Source organism: Carya illinoinensis, chromosome 3 (genome assembly GCF_018687715.1).
Source record: "Carya illinoinensis cultivar Pawnee chromosome 3, C.illinoinensisPawnee_v1, whole genome shotgun sequence".
NCBI classification, from domain to species: Eukaryota; Viridiplantae; Streptophyta; class Magnoliopsida; order Fagales; family Juglandaceae; genus Carya; species Carya illinoinensis.
In genome coordinates, this window is record NC_056754.1 from 35,805,487 (window position 1) to 35,818,864 (window position 13,378).

A 13,378-nucleotide genomic window follows, 5' to 3' on the forward strand; every position below is an offset into this window, starting at 1 on the left:
TTTAGTCCCTTAGGATATTACTCCTCTGATTTTGTCCCTTTCCTACGTGCCTCAATGCATTGCACTACCTAGGAACTTGCACCCTTTGCATGTGTGTGTGGCGTGTCCCTTAAGGTTCTAAAAACCCCTTCTCTCTCTTTTCCATTTCACATCCAGATTCAATGTATCTAGTGTGTGGTCTTGCATGCTAGCCATGTGGCACCCCTTGTGCTAACCAAAATGCTCCTTTCCTAGGTTTCAATGATGGAAAACCCTAGAGAAGACCAAAATCTCATTCCCTCTTCCATGTGGATGCCTACTATACTAAAAATCCCAGTTCCCAACCCTTAGCCCTTAGTGTCTAATACACACTAGCTCATGGTAGCCTCCTCTTGGGCTTGGGTGCCCCCTTCATGGGACAACAAAGCCTACGATGCTTCCCACATACTTTGCATGCCAAAATTGGGATAGATAACCTAATCGGCTAAACTGACCTTAGCAAAAATAGTAGACGTGGACTTGGCTAAGTCTGGGTTATCACACTACTATTCTGGAGGAAATGATAGTTGGGACTATCAAGTGAGATTCACAAAATCTTAGCAAGTAAAGCTCTTAAACTACCAACAGTATGAATAAGCATGCATGATAGTAATACGACATGTGTAAGCATGCTTCGTGATATGGACTTGCACATGTGTTATATGACATTGAAAAATAACATGATTTGACATGGAATTAACATGACTTGACTTGAACATGATATTCTTGCATGAGCATGAGACCTTGTTACATATGTTTGTTTACTTGAAAATGGATGCTCTATCACTTCCCAAGTGTTGAGTGCTCTTGTCGGATACCGCATTACATCATTGGCTCCTACACCAAGTGTGAGTATATCACGATAACTTGTACTTGTAAATGTGTAAATTTGGCACCACCGGCATTGGGTGCCTCACTTTGCATTGAAAACCAATTACTTAGCCATTCGAAGCCTTAACTCAGGGGATTCCACATCCAATTTAAACACTCTAGAGTAGATAGAGGATATCTACTAGAATAACTCCCTATCCTAGCACTCATGCATGAATTAAAAAGACTCATGCATGAATTAAAAATATTTCATGACACACTCAATGCCTATGACATCACATTCAAGGCATGTAACAGATATGATGACATGACATTCATGACGTGAAACAAGTAATAATGTAACATATGATTGTGTAACACTAATAGATGACATGACATGGAACATAATAAACAATTAACATAGGCATAAATGAACATGAATATAGTCAATGCAATCTTACCACTATGTATGTAAAAGTACTAGGAGTAAGTTAGAAGCTGACTTACAAATTTTTGTATAAATGTGAGCGTACCATAAAAGAGCTCAAACTGAAATGAGATACATTCTAGGGTTCAAATATCTCACTTAATCTTCACAATTGTAAAACTTACTAACTTATGATCAAATTTACAAAGTTACCCCTCAACTTATGAGAAATTACAAATAAGGAATTTGCAAATAGACTACAAACTTTCCAAAATTTACATTCTTCATGTTAATTTCATCTTAAATCCAAAAATAGACTTAAAATATTTAAAAACTAGATCCAACTATGCAAAAATCCTCTTGGTCGATTCATGTATTTAGGCTAATCCATGATTTTGTTGCTTCTTGGCCATTTAACACTAACATGCTTAAGTCGAGTTTAGCAACTCTCAAAATTCACATCTTTAGTTTTAAAATCATGTTAAGACACAAAATTACACATTCATAAAACTTGAACTCACTACACCAAATTAAACTCCAAAACATCAAGATTAGGTCAAATTAAACCAATTCTTAGTGTGCTTGGTCTAACACTTTAATATCAACTCAAAAGACTCCAAAAGTCCATAATTAAGACTTCTAACATGTTCATAATTCAAACCCATGTGATAGCACATTTGAATAATCAACCAAAAATCATAAAACATAACATAGAAAAATCCGTTTGCATGAAAACTTAGAAACTGAATCATGTATGCTTTTGGACCGGAATCAAAGTGACTAGATAATTGTTTTTTATGCAATAATTCTTGAAATAAAATAACCATATGCCTCACATTTAAGTTATAACATGATCTAAATATCAAAGCTAGCATGTCATAGCAAAATGTTCATCAAAACCAACATCAAACCTGGACGCCTCTATAACATGCTTAAAATCAACTCTTGCATGTTCTTCTAAAATCCAACAAAGACCTAAGTTATGAATCTTCAAAAACACATTTTTAATCCATAGATATAAGCCTTAAAAACAAGATTTTAAAAAATCATAACCATAGAATTAAGTTACTAAGGTTAAAATCACAATCTAAACCAAACAATACTCATGCAAACCATTTTACAAAAATCCTAACATGCATTTAATCAAACCATAACTTGCAAATAAATCATGTTAACACTTCATCAAATCAAGATCCACATAACTTCTTATAAAAATTTCACAAATCTTCCAAAGTTCATCACAATCACCAAACAATCAACACCAATTTTCTTCCAACAAATCTCCAAGAAAAAATTACCAACACACACCCAAGTGAAGTAGACTTGTTGCTAAATAAAAAAGAAGATATTTGATCCAAAGAAAAACTTACAAAAGCTAGAACCAAGTAAAAACACAAGTTGCTTGAAAATCTCTCTGGCTCTCTCTTAGTTTCTCTCTAGAGAATGGATGGAGAAGTGTTAAGTGTAGGAGGCAAATGGATGAGGGATTGGGGATAGAAATGGGGTGAATTGGTGGTTGAGTGAGTGACATTTGAAGTGAGTTTGACTTGTGAAAAGAGGAGAGAAAAAGGATGAAGTGTTGTTGCTTCTACCAAGTAGGTGAGCCTTGATTGTTGCTTGTTTGAGTGGTGATAATTGGCATTATTTGGGGCAGCAATTGAGTTAACATGTCAGAAATAGTATGGCCTTGTAAGGGTGGATAAAAATTTTGGAGAAGCTTGGGGTAATTGGTGGTTTTGGCTAAACCAAAAAGGGGCTAATTGAATGACACACCTAATTGGGGTTTCGTTTAGGATTTGATTCCAATGTAGTTTTCTTTTGTCAAATGTAGTTATCAATGTGCAAGGGAATGGATAAGGGTGTAAGAGTGTGTATTTAGGTGATTGGTTGCTTATGGAAGTGACTAACCAAGAGGGAAATCACATGCTCAAAATTGGCCATGTTTAGGGTTTGGAATCATTTACAATTTCAAGTACCCTAAAGGGTTTGAGGTTTCAGTTTGCTTCGAATGATTTAAGGCTTCATTAGGGTTGAAACCTTATTTTGGTTGACCAAATAGTGTTTGGTTGGAAGGATAGAGAATGGTGTAAGAAAGCATGATGGTAAGCTTGATTCACACTCTATCACTTACACACTTGTACTCCTTTTGACAAGCGTGCTAGGATTTCCGAGTGGATGTCTAGGATTGTACCATGTGTCCAAATAAAAAGTTTTCTAGTGATTCTAAATGTATTTGGACATCCTATAAGGAGATTTGATAGTTGTTTGAAATAGATGCCATGTGATGCTCTCCCAAAGGGTTACTATTCATCAGAAAAACTTGAAACTTTTTATTACACCATAAAAATTTATACGAGTCCAATGGTGCTATTCATTTCATAAAATTGTGCTTCTAAGTGCCTCAATTAAATATAAAGGACATTCCATCACCAAAATGGGTCGGGATCCTAATATGCTAACAGACTAAAACCTAATTAATTGCTCGATTTATGAATTACTTTCGGGATTTTGTGACATTTCTAAGGGCTAAAGAAATTTGTCTACCGAATCTCTGTTGGGAAGTTATTGATTTGATTGTTCCTAAATTAGATCTACTTAAATTACTTGAGGCTGTTGGTTCCTAAAACTTCTCTTGAGCGAAGAAACATGGAACACATTGTGAATACCTTTGTATTCCATAGGCAACCAAACTCGATATGCCATGGGCCTACCTTCTCATTGGGGATACATTAAGACACCTGCAATCGCCTTCCTCAAAGGTGAATCCTTTACTCCTATTGTAGCCATCCTAACCTGTATGAGTTTACTTACTCCATCATCTCTTGGATAATCTCTAGTTCGAGTAATGGAGTCTCTCCTACTTCATCCCAACAGATTGGTGATCTACCTTTCCATCCTTATAGTGCCTCATAAGGGGCCATTTGGATACTTGTCTAGTAACTATTATTATACAAAAATTCAATAAGTGGGACATGCTCCTCCCAGGGTCCCTTAGAATCTAATATACAGGTCCTTAGCATGTCCTTTAAGATTTGGATGGTCCCTTCTGATTATCCATCCGTTCGAGGGTGGTAGGCACTGCTGAACTTAAGTTTCATGCCCATCGCCCCTTCCAAACTCCTCCAAAAGTGAGACGTGAACCTAGGGTCCCAATGTGGTACTATAGTCTTGGGGACTCCATGTAACCACACCACTTCCCTTATGTACAACTGCATGAGCTTGCTCATCGTATCCCCAGTAATGGCTAGTAAGAAGTAAGCGCTCTTGTTCAGTCTATCAACTACTACTCATATTGCATCTTTACCTATAGGAGTTTGAGGTAATCCAACCACAAAGTCCATAGCGATGTTTTCCAATTTCTACTCAAGAATGGGTAAAGGATACAAGTTTCCCACTAGCCATGGATGCTACTCCTTTACCCTTCTACATGTATACATTTCTTGATGAAGTGAGCAATATCTTTCTTCTCGTGTGATGCTCCCAACCCTCGCTTAGGATTTGGCTATGATTGAAGGGTCAAAATATGCAATGCTGAATTACATACCCTTGTGCACCTAACATGCACTCCTACAGTATGAAGTAATCACAATGGAATAAGTCATTTCATAAAGTGATGTACCAGAATAAACTAATATCCCAACTTCATTAATAAATTTAAATCATACCATACTTGTCCAAATTTAGCAAGTAAAGCATAAACCGAATCATACATCATAAAAATGGAGTATCAAACTCCTCGATAGACCTTTTTTCTTTTCTTTTTTTTTTCTTAATAAAGAGAGGATAGTCACAAGTCCAAAATTAAATTCTGCCCAAGTTTATTGATAAAACCTCATTTTTAGCAAAGGAAAACCGTGGTAACAAACTCAAGCACCTGAGGGTTTACAAGATCAAACAAATAAATACCAAACCCAGGAGCTAGAATATATTTCAAAAATCATAAACAAATAAAAAAATACAAATCAACATGAAAAATACCTCTGCTAAACAATCAATAGCTTCATCGCTATCTAATATAAGGCATACCCAATCTGTCCATACGAATTAGCCTTCGTATGCGACCCTGTAGTTCATCAGACCCATAAAATTTTGAATTCAGGCCTTGAGTTTCCTTTTTGGCCAAAACATCTGCCACCATGTTTGCTTCACAAAAAATGTGATAGAAACGAGCATTAAGCTCTTGTGCAATCTCTTTGACTTCCTCTCAATAATCCCATAGAAGCTAGTATCTACAAATTCCCAATGCTAACCAACCGACAATAACAACTGAGTCTGATTCTACTAAAACATCACCCAATCTCAACCTCCGGCATAAACGAAGACCATCAAGTAACTCTCTACATTCTTCAATAGTATTAGTAGCATGACCATAAGATTTTGCAAACCCCGCTATGGTAGTTCCATTAGAATTTCGAATGATACCTCCACCACCTAATTTGCTCAGATTATCACATGAACCACTAACTACGTTCAACTTCATCCTTCCTCTCTCTAGCGGCTTCCACTTAATTAATGCCGGTATTTTATTTACAATAGGGGCAATTGGACTTTTCCATTGCCAACCGATCATTTTTCCCCAAAGACCAAAATTTTTTTTAATTGACAAGAAGCATCTCTAATTAAGAATTTTACATTACGAATAATATCATCAGCCTTAAAAGGCATACTTCCATGCTTGCCACACATGAAGATCTCTATAGAGCCCAAGAGATTGCAATTGAAAGAGCACCACGTAGCCAACCTGCTTGAGAATGAAAGATGCACGCTGCCACCAAAATCTCAACGTTGCTTCCCAATTTTGGATTAGCGGTAACCTCATATGGCAAAGGTTTGCAAAAAAATCCCACACAATTTGAGCCCCTTCCCCCTCACATAAAATACAATGTAGAGTTTCCACTTGTGACGTCCCACAACAGTGACACTTTGAAGCCATCAGAATGCCTAGATATTGTATAATATCATCAACTAGAATTGCTCTTCTCTTAGCCCATCAGCAGAAAAATGATATTTTCTTCGGTATAGCAGCTTGCCAAAGCCACTTCTTCCACTCACAGACTTGTCCACATTGTCTAGAAATATCCCAAGTAGATTTAGTAGTGAACTCGCCATCAATAGAGTGTTTCCATACACATAAATCTTGCCCTTGCCGAAGACAGACAACTAAATCACAAATCTGCTTTAGTATATCAGGTGGAACTAAATCCAAAATGACTTCACCTTTCATCAATTACATCACTAACAGATAATTGATTACTTCCAACTACTAGAATTGACGCTATCAGAGGACCATCCCCCACCCAATTATCCATCCAAAAATTGCTTTGACTGCCCCGAACAATCCACTTAGAATTCCATAAAACTTTAGGCATAAGGGACATAACTCCCTTCCGAACCAAGTGCCTTTCTGCAACTGCATAACATTATAAATATGGTCACGTCCAATATACTTGTTTCTAAAAAAATCCGCTCATATAGAATCTTATTTTAACAATTTCCAAGTGAATTTCATAAGTAGAGATTCTTGGACCTCAATAAGGTCTCGAATACCAAGTCCACCCTCTTCCATTGGTTTACAAATAGTCTTCAATGAAATCCATTTGTGCTTCTTGGTTTCCAATGAGGAATCCCAAAGGAAGTCTGAAATTTTTTTTTTAAGGGTCGAGATGTGATAACCCGAACCTAGTAGAGCATGGTTCATAGCTTCATTTTAAAAGCCATAGTATTTTAGGGCCTTAATATTTTGGGTAAGGATGAGGCCTTAGAAGTTTAGTAGAGAAACTTGAGCCCAAGAGAGAGAGCTAGCCCTAAATCCCTTAGTGAATCTCGGCCCCTACAAGGAAACCCAAGCCCAATGGCCCACAGCCCATGACCCAAGCCCTTGTCAATGGTGCCATGTGTTGTATATGCAAGTCACTATGTATCTAGAAGTAATAGAGGAATAAGGGGAAGAGTTATGTGTAGGGAAAGCCAAGGGATGGCTTGCACGCCTACCTTAGTGGGATTGACACTTGTCCTACATGCATGGAGCTTCTAGAAGAACTAAGTGATAAGATGACATTGGGAAGATCAAGGGATTTTCAAATTTGCCTTCCCCACACGTCTAGAACCACCCATTTCCAAATCCGAGTTTCCATGTTGATGCTTCTAGAAAAAGGGAGCTTAGGGAAGATAAAAATAGAGTTCTAAGGAGATTTTCATAGAAAAAATGAAGGGACACAAGGGGGTTATGAATTTCTTGGCTTACACTCAAAATGTTTTTAGATTTTGCCAAGTGTCAAACATGCCATGGGTTTCTAGAAGATTTGAAGAAGGGACATTTGTACAATGGATTGATTTGCCCTTGAATTTTCGGCCATTATTAGTCCAAGTTTAACCCTTGCTTACCTCTTGTCATTTTATTTCAAAAGTGAACCAATGGTACATGAAGATTCATCTTGGAAAGATAAAACAACAAGATGGAGGGAGAAGAAAAGATGGTGGACGACTATAGGCAAGGCACGCGACTATGCCACTTGTCATTCATGCTAACAGTTTGCTTGTTGGGAAAAGGAAGAGGCATGAGCTGTTTTACCCAAGTACCTGTTGAAGGAAGTTCACTTGCTTAAGAAGGAGGAAGGACAAAAGAGAAAAAAGAGGATTTTCGGTGATGAAGGTAGACAAGAAGGAGATGAAGGGACCAAGTATATAAGAGGGGAGGAGAAAATGCCTAAGGGCTTTTCTTCTTGCCATTTTTGAAACTTGCATGTATCCCCATCCCCTCCAAACTGAATCCACCCATTCGCTTGAAGGAAACCCTTACACTTTCTTACATTTTATCTTCAATCAAACAAGGGAAGTTCATCCAAGAAGAGGGTTTCGACATCTTCAAGAAAGACCAAAGTAAGGCTCGGTTTTTCTTAGCTCTTCACACTCATTATTCATCATTCTAACTCAAAGATGAGATCTAAATTTCAAGAGAGTTCAAAGGTGATGAAGCACATACGTATCCTTCACATTTTCTCAAAAACTGAATTTGGTTTCTTGGAAACCCATGAAGCCGATTGATGGAAGGTGTCTATCATTCCTATTTTTGATCCCCATCATATGTTCTTATCTCATTTTAAGTTTGGATTGAGTCTAAGAGTGAAACAAGGATTTCTTGACTCAAAACCCTAGAGGCCGAATGATCTAGTTTTGTTTGAGCCCTAGTGGTAACCCTAGAAATGACACACACTCAAGAATCATGGATTTGGGTTTTTAGAACCCTCATTCTAACTAGTTACACTTTGATTTACAGTTTTCTATTCATTTATTTAAGTGAATTTCTGTAAGTATACACTCAACTTACTTCTTGTTAAATCATGTATACTTTTGTGTAAATCCTTGATTTGTTTCTTTGACTCTAGTTGCTATTCTAGTTTGCTTGATTGAACACTCTTACATTAACTTGGAATATGAATATGGACTGACTAATATGAATTGGTTTATGAAAAAAATTGGCCATAAGATTCCTTACATGTTTCTGTTTTGAGGAAAAAGACATTGATGTTTTAAGATTTGTGATGATTCGATTTTACCATACCTTGAGTGACTTGGATATTGTTCAAATGCCATGATTTCATGTCTTGTTTTACTATGTCATGTATTCTAAGTATCTTCGATGAAGTTTGAAGCATGCTGATGAGTGTGCGAAAGTGCACTCTAAATACCCTATTATTGGACTAAAATGCTAAAATGTGAATAGAAATCATAGGAATTAATGTGTATTCTTAAATTGAGTTTCTATTTACGTTGGGATACTCCTAAGCAGTTTTTTATATTTAATTTCAGAGTTTACAAAAGAGCAAGTCAAGCCCAGTCAAATTCAAAAGAGGACATTCATGGGGTTTGAGAGCAATTTGGAAGAAAAGAAAAAGAAAAAAAAAATCACAAAATGAACAACAAGAAGTCCAAGTCCGAAATTCTCTAGCAGACAGTCTGAATATACTTTAGTGTTTTGACTGTATCTTTTTACTCACATATTGGATTGATGTGATTCTTGATGCATTAGAAAGCTATCATAAAGGTCTATAACTTTGTATCTAATAAGAATTTCCAAATTCAAACTCCTGAAAGGCATACTTGGCTGCCAAGATAAGTCTTAAAATTTAGACGATTGTTTTATGCAGAAATTAAGAGGACATTAAGGTTTCTTTCCTACCCTATATAAGCATATCATTAACACGAAATAGGGGAGAAGAGGCATAAGAGGTAGATTTGAAGAGCGGAGAAAATCACTTCTATGGCCACCGTTCGCTTCAGTTTTCTCTGGAGATTTGTTGTCTAGTATATTTATGTGTAACTAAATTCTCAAGTAGGGTTAGGGATAAACTTACACATTAGATGATATTTTTAATTTATTTTTAACTTATGTATTTGATCTTCAATTACTAAAACTCTTTTATTTTATCATTCTCAATTCATTGTTGATGTTTTAATCTCTGAATAATCATAGAATTTATTTTATTTATAGATTCAGTCATGCTTTTTCTATTGAATGGATTGGTTCTTTGATTATGTTTGGATCAATTATTTATCTATATTAATTTAGTTCTTTGTTGCAATATCGCTCCCTGAGTATATTGCCATCATTGGATTTTCTCAATAGGGATAGTAATTTACGAATTTTAAAAGTGGTGAATGATTTTTCAAAGGGTTACATTTGATTTAATTTTGGTTTATAAATCTATACCTCCCGATTGAAAATTTTGGGAATTGTGTTCCTAATTGAGTTATCCAATGAATTAAGAATAATTAAAATACTAGATTTGTGCAAGGAATTCCCAACACTCTACTGTTCGTTAAATTTGAGTACTTTTTCTGTTAATCACTTTGCTTCACTATTATTTTGCAGTTAAAATTAATATTTGTTCTCCATAACTTATTTAATATTTTTCCTTTAGTTTCTTTGTTCCTTCTGCTATTTTTTTAAATTGTCTTCCTGTGGAATCGACATCCCAAAGCTGTACTACAACTACCGCGTTATTCTTTGAGCGTAATCACATGTTTAGTGATGATCTTCCATGTTTTTATGAATGTATGTTTCAGCCAAGGCTTAATCTCCTAGTTTCACATATGTATTTTGATATCTCATGTGTTCAATATTATCATACCATGAATCGAACATATTATACTTGGTTATTTTATGCATGGTATCTCATATGGCATATGTCAAGTACTAGCACACGTCCTAAGTCTCATGTCACATGTATTTGGAAAAAGTAATTTTAAAGAAAAAAGTTTTTAAGAACAAAAAGTTTTTGGAAATAAAGTAATATTTTAAAACAGTTTTATCATGATCCCAAATGCTAGGGCTGGGGAACATCCTAATGGAACTCCTCTGTCCACTCTAAAGTGCTTAAGAATGGAGTGGTAACTCTTGTGTCAACAAAAAACCGTTGACGTGCCTTGGATGGATTCTTTTAGAAGAATGCCAAAGTGGGGAGTGCCTAATACTAGTGGGTGCACAAAGCATGTAACCCAATAAAGTATTGTTGGGTTAATAAATTGAGTTATGTTAAGACATAGTCATCACGATGCACGGACCGGGACCGGTGATAGTGTGGTAACTAGCAGGAACATGCAATGCATAGGGGAGCTGTGATGTGTCCACAAGTGTTATAAGAATGAGGCCACATGATGAGTGTGCGAAAGTGCACTCTAAATACCATATTATTAGACTAAAATGCTAAAATGTGAATAGAAATCATAGGAATTAATGTGTATTCTTAAATTAAATTTCTATTTACGTTGGGATACTCTTAAGCAGTTTTTTTTTTGTTTAATTTCAGAGTTTATAAAAGAGCAAGTCAAGCCCAGTCAAATTCAAAGGAGGACATTCATGGGGTTTCAGAGCAATTTGGAAGAAAAGGAAAAGAAAAAAAAAATCACAAAATGAAACCACAAGAAGCCCAAGTCCGAAATTTGCTAGGAGACAATCTGGACATACTCTAGTCTTTTAACTGTATCCTTTTACTCACATATTGGATTGATACGATTCTTGATGCATTAGAAAGCTATATCAAAGGGGTACAACTTTGTCTCTAATAAGGATTTCCAAATTTGAAATTCTGAAAGACTTACGTGGCTGCCTAGATAAGTCCTAAAATTTAGGTGATTTATTTTATGCGGAAATTAAGAGGACATTAGGGTTTCTTTCCTACCCTATATAAGCATATCATTAGCACGAAATGAGGGAGGAAGAGGCACAAGAGGCAGATCTGAAGAGAGGAGAAAATCACTTCTATGGCCACCATTCGTTTCAGTTTTCTCTGGAGATTTTTGTTGTCCATTATATTTATGGGTAACTAAATTCTCAAGTAGGGTTAGGGATGAACTTGCACATTAGATGGTATTTCTAATTTATTGTTAATTCATGTATTTGATTTTCAATTGCTAAAACTCTTTTGTTTTATCATTCTCAATTCATCATTGATGTTTTCTTCTTCGAATAATCATAGAATTTATTCTATTTATGGATTCAGTCATGCTTTTTCTATTGAATGGATTAGTTCTTTGATTATGTTTGGATCAATTATTTATCTATATTGATTTAGTTTTTTGCCGCAATATCGCTCCCTGAGTATATTGTTGTCATTGGATTTTCTCAATAAGAGTAGTAATTTACGTATCTTAAAAGTGGTGAATGTTTTTTCAAAGAGTTAAATTTGATTTAATTTTGGTTTATAAATCTATACCTTCCGATTGGAAATTTCATAAATTGAGTTCCTAATTGATTTATCCAATGAATTAAGAATAATTAAAATACCGGATTTGTGCAAAGGATTCCTAACGCTCTACTGTTCGTCAAAGTTGAGTACTTTTTTCGTTAATCAGTTTGCTTCACTTTAATTTACATTTAAAATTAATCTTTGTTCTCTATTACTTATTTAATATTTTTCTTTAGTTTTTTTTTGTTCCTCTTGCTATTCTTTTAATTTTTCTTCCTGTGGAATCGACACCCCAAAGCTGTGCTACAACTACCGTGTTATTCTTTGGGCGTAATCAAATTTTGGCGCCGTTGCTGGGGGGATGGTAGAAGAATTGTGAGAGAGTTTTTCTTTTCAACAGTTTGTAAAGGTGGTAACTTCGTTCCCTCTTTTAGCTTGCTGCATCTTTATTTTATTTTCTATTTCTTTTTGCAATTTTTTTTAGTGTTGCATTTTTCTCTACCTTGCATGCACAGGTATAAAGAAGCCTTGTGTCGGTTTACTTGTAGACCTGTGTTAGAGTTGGAGTTTAATTTTTCTGATCATTTGTTTGATAATTCTTCTAATTCTGAGAAAATGAGTGAACACAAAGATCAACCCACTAGAACCCTTCAGGATTACCTCCACCCTACATGCACAGCCACACCATCATGCATCATATTTCCAGCTAATATTCGCCAATTGGATTTTAAAACAGGGATGATACAGTTACTCCCTACTTTTCATGGCTTGGAAAATGAAAATCCATATGTGCACATTAGGGAGTTTGAGGAAATAGTTGCGACTTTTCATAGTCAAAATGCAACTGATGACATTGTGAGACTTAAGTTCTTTCTTTTCTCTTTGAAAGATAGAGCTAAGAGTTGGCTATACTCATTGAGACCACGATCTACTGGGTCATGGAATGAGATGACTTAGGTCTTCTTTGATAAATACTTTCCTCAGCATAAGACCAATGCTTTAAAAAGGCAAATCTCCACCTTTGTACAAAAGGACAGTGAGACTTTGTATCAGTCTTGGGAGAGATTTAAGGAGCTATTGAGTATGTGTCCTCACCATGGGTATGAGAATTGGCACTTAGTGAGCTATTTTTATGAGGGACTTACACCTAGAGAGCGTCAATTTGTAGAGATGATGTGTAATGGTGAGTTCGTACAGAAAGATCCTGATGAGGCCATAGAATACCTCAATGAGCTTGCTGAAAAAGCTCACCCTTGGACTGGACCTAGTGCTACTGAGAGCACAAATAGGTTACGACTTGCAGGAAACCTAAATGGTGGTGGAATTTACCATATCAGGGAAGAAGATATGTGACGCCCCCAAATCCCCACGCACGGACATGGGGAAATCGAGACGTCCGGGTGATGACATCACGGGTCACCACCCTATTGACGAG

At 36.0% G+C, this 13,378-nt stretch overlaps 1 non-coding gene across 1 annotated transcript; it reads right to left on the reverse strand.

The window, feature by feature from the left end:
* Positions 1 to 12,938: 12,938 nt before the first annotated feature.
* Positions 12,939 to 13,046, reverse strand: LOC122305887. Its single transcript, XR_006241317.1, has one exon. It is a non-coding gene; the product is annotated as a small nucleolar RNA R71 (small nucleolar RNA).
* Positions 13,047 to 13,378: the final 332 nt, after the last annotated feature.